Below are 4336 nucleotides of genomic sequence, written 5' to 3' on the forward strand. Positions count from 1 at the left end.
AATTACAGTAACGAGGTCAAATGTCAACTGTAAGTGCTAGCTGGAGTCAAAAGTCAATGTGGGTTAAAAGCTTTAAAATTACAAATTTCAAACAACAATATCTTCAGCGTTTAAGAGATGTTAAAATGTCTAGTGTTCTAGTTACAAAATTTGGTCTGAAGTTATCTATATGTCAGTTTCGTGTAACAAAAGAAACAGGTGAGCGATACAGGCCCCCTGGGCCTCTAGTTTTGTGTAGTGTTGGGTCAACACCACCAATAATAGGCTGTTGGAATGTAAGCAATCTTCTGAATTATATTTTCATTATTTTAAAGGGCCAAAACTAGTTAGTTGGACTTGGTTAAAGTTTTTGGGCAAGTTATTCGTGCATTGCTGAATTGGTCAACACCATCAATATACTGTGGACTATTTCACGTTGGCTGGTCATCTCTTCTTACATGTTAAGGTACAGCAAAACCTTGTTATATTTCCATCATTTGTTCCAAAAAATGTTGGCATCATAAAGGGGATTGGCGATAAATTGAGGAAAACGTAAAGGAATCATTAAGAAAAACATCATTAAGGGACCGTTGGCGGTAAGTGAGGTGGCAAATGAAATGACGGACATTATATCGAGGTTTTACTGTACATTTGTTTCTATTGATGATTGCTATCGTACAGCATATATCACTAATTTCAGCAATGCTGTTCTCCAATATCGTTTGTTACCGAAAGTTGTCCTCTGAACACCTTCAGTTTAGGTCCAAATATAGCTTAAACAAATCCTCAGGTTATTCGTCAATGTGGTTTAACGTTCACGATGAATATGGCGTGTCTAACCAAAACAACGATGGTTTGGAACCGAAGAAACCCTGACAACATATCGAGGAACGAAGATATGATGGAGAGGTAGTAATGATAATAAAATGTTAAAATTATCTGGCGAAGCACATGGAAGTTGTGATATTTCTAGCTGGGACATCGTACAGCAGAGATGCCTTGCTAGCCCTTGCTCTGAGTGAATTCGTTTAGGAAAGGGTCCAGTACAGGGCCTTGGTAGGGGACAAGGGAATGCAACAAGCATTTATTTATTTGTTGGATTCGCCTGCATACCGGCGTATTTACCGCTTTAAGTTCAACAAAATCGCTTTATACACAATTATGTTTGAGCGACTAAAACAGAACGGATTTATTTTTCTAATGCGGATATTGAAAGGTTGGATAAACAGACCTACGAAAAGACCAATTCACTACGAAATGTGTTCTATTCGAATTAACATCAAAATGTACCTCTTTTTGACAATTTAGTGCACACTGACCTGATATTTTGTAACAGATATATTGGGTCCTAAACTGAGGTGTTCAAAGTAATATTACACGTTTTACGGGTGTAGATAAGCTTTTCCTCAACACCGATCATCTTTGAGGGTGGCGTTTTTACCGAAAGTTAATCTAAACCCATTAACCGTGTAGTATGTTCGATACTCTGAACACCTCATTTTAAATCCAAATATAAGTAATAAATTCGCAGGTCCCTGTGATTTAGAATTTAGAATTATAATTATACAATGATTTCTCGTGATGTTCGTTCACAAGGACGATATTATTTTATCACTTATCGCGACTTGTAAGAATGCTACAGATAGCTTATCAAAGTTGTTACACATAGCTTATCAATGTGACCGCATCATCAATAAATGCTAATAAATTTGATCGGTTCTTAAATGTGATGTATATGAACTTGAAAATGAACAAAACAGGAAATCCTTCACTATTGATATTAACGACCAGTTGTTTGACAGGAGAATAACAATATAAACTTCATTTATTTTACTTATTAGGAAACAAGTTATTTCAACTTATATTAATCACTCTTGTTGGCCCGGATGTTGGCGTGCGGGGTATCTTAGTTTGGGAGGAAACCAAAGAACCCGGAGAAAATCATCGTGGTCGAGCTGGTGACCCTAACCTTTTTACGTCCGATCGGTGAATCGAACCCTGGCCACCTTGGTGAAAGGCAAGTGCGCCATCCACTGCACCACCCGACCACCCAGAAGCCTGTTAATGACTTTAAATCATTTGACAAATATGCCCACAAAAGCGGTTAAAGGAAATTCATCGGCACAGACCTGTTGTCTTATTTTACCCTGCATGAATCTTCGCCAGATCAAAGTAACGATCCGGTAAGAGTAGGTAGATTGTACCGAATCCCTTGGTACAGGCAAAGTTTAGCTCCACTTGACCCTTATGACTGTGAAGTTGAATCAAGGTTATTCATTTTAACAAGTTGATAGGCACTCCTCTGGATGCTACATGCTAACTCTCCTTACCCAGTGCCCATTTTGACCCTGTGACCTTGAAAGTCGATCAACTTAATAATTTCAAGATAAACTTATGGATTATGTGGAAGACTACGCCAGACAATGGGCAAAACGAGGGAATGCTGAATTGAATTCGCTTTCAGAGAAGGTTAAATACATTAGGTCAATCATTCAAAATAAAAATCGATGCTTGAAATGGAAATAAAACAAAACAGAAGTCTAAATATCTTGACTCCGATGTGCAAACCACACTCGACCAGCAGCAGACAAATCGTTTAATAATGAAATCTTTGTCAGCAAATACTACAACGTCACCCTACCACAATTGGTACACTACCCAAATTGGTACACGGTCAGAAAATTGTTCGAATAGTACTTTAAAAACAAATTTGAGCATTTTCCTTTGACTGTATAACAAAAGAGATATTTATCAGCATTTCTGCTCAAAAGTTTGGTTTCAGGATCGTTTTAAGAGTATACGAAATTTTGGAGGATTTTGAAGGAGTTAGATATACGCATGTTTAATGATTTCTGGTCCTTATAACAGGATAATATAAAAGTGAATATATATAGTTATAGTTCAGTATGGTATTAAAAGCAATATATTTTGTTGTAATTGGCACATCAACTTGAAGAAATAAAAACAAATTCCATAGCATGTGATATGGTGTACCAATTTGGGTACTAATTATGGGCGAAAAACGGATGAAATCTCACTGCGAGTTTAGCGTTCTATTTTCAAAAACAAATTACTTAGATATAAAACGTTTCCTGAAAATGAACCACCATAGGTAGTCTTTGTCCAGAATCAAGAAACATTCCAGATACAAGATTTGAATTTGTAAAGATCACTAAAAAAACTGTCAAAATTGTACCAATTGTGGTAGCGTGACGTTAACATTACAACTTTGCAGAATAAAACCCTACCTAAACATTTTCCAATTTTTCGAAAGACGAAATACTAGCAAATCACGCTTCTGTGTAACAATCTTTCCGAACACCCACTAATGAACACCGCTACAACTTTACAATACCATTCCTCATACCAAACTTCAGGGAAGCCAACGTTCTCTTGTTATGAGATCTTGCTTTTCAAAGGCGTACGGCGATAAATATATGTTTGTAAATTATTTTGGAGCATATTTTGTGGGAAACTCAACAAAACCCAAAAAGAAATGATTGAGTTCCTGGTGGACCATATATGTGTTGAGTTCGGCTGCAAGAATTTCCAGCAGACTGTAGTCACTCCTATGGGAACAAACTGTGCCCCTCTTCTGACCGAATTGTTATGAGCTCATCAAGACTGGTAACAAAAACCAAGCCCAATCCTTACATTTCTCAGTCAGATGGATCGAGGAAGTGCTTTCTTTGAATAGCAAGAAGCCCCACCTTAGCTTGAAATCAAGGACACTACATGCCCTTAAACTTCAGCTGCTTTTCTCGATCTTAAATTACAACAGTGCAATCAGGAACGGCTTACTACTAAGCAGGACGATTTCGACTCTCTATTGTGGTAATTTCCTTATCTTGATAGCAACATCCCCGCTCCCCTAAACATCGTGTTTACATTTCGCAGTTGATTCGGTGATCAAGAGCTTGCTCGAATATAAAGACTTCTGTGATAGATGTCGACTTCTTACTTCAAACTTACAACACAGGTTTTCCAAAGATTGTTTTTATTTGTGTGGGGTATGAAGGTTGATTTTTTATGATGCTCATAAGAGTGCCTTGTGATTTTGTTGTCACTACCCAAATTCTCAATGTGAGGACGTGACTTTACATGGCAGGTGTCATCGATGGAGCAGAAGACGCCTCTCTTCTGGAACACCTGGTCTTTGTCTCCTCGTAATTTATTCACGGGTCTTCATGTAAATCTATCCTTTGTTCATATCTTGCCCTAGCTTTATCGATTTTGTGTTAGAATTATGGGTCTGTTGACACTTTGGTATTCTCTTGTATTTTGCTATTTCAAAAAACTTAGCTCAGCATGCTTCAGGGTGGGGTGGGGTGGGGTAAAGAAAAGAACAAGGCCAAAA

Source organism: Mizuhopecten yessoensis, unplaced genomic scaffold (assembly GCF_002113885.1).
Source record: "Mizuhopecten yessoensis strain PY_sf001 unplaced genomic scaffold, ASM211388v2 scaffold10591, whole genome shotgun sequence".
Classification (NCBI taxonomy): Eukaryota; Metazoa; Mollusca; class Bivalvia; order Pectinida; family Pectinidae; genus Mizuhopecten; species Mizuhopecten yessoensis.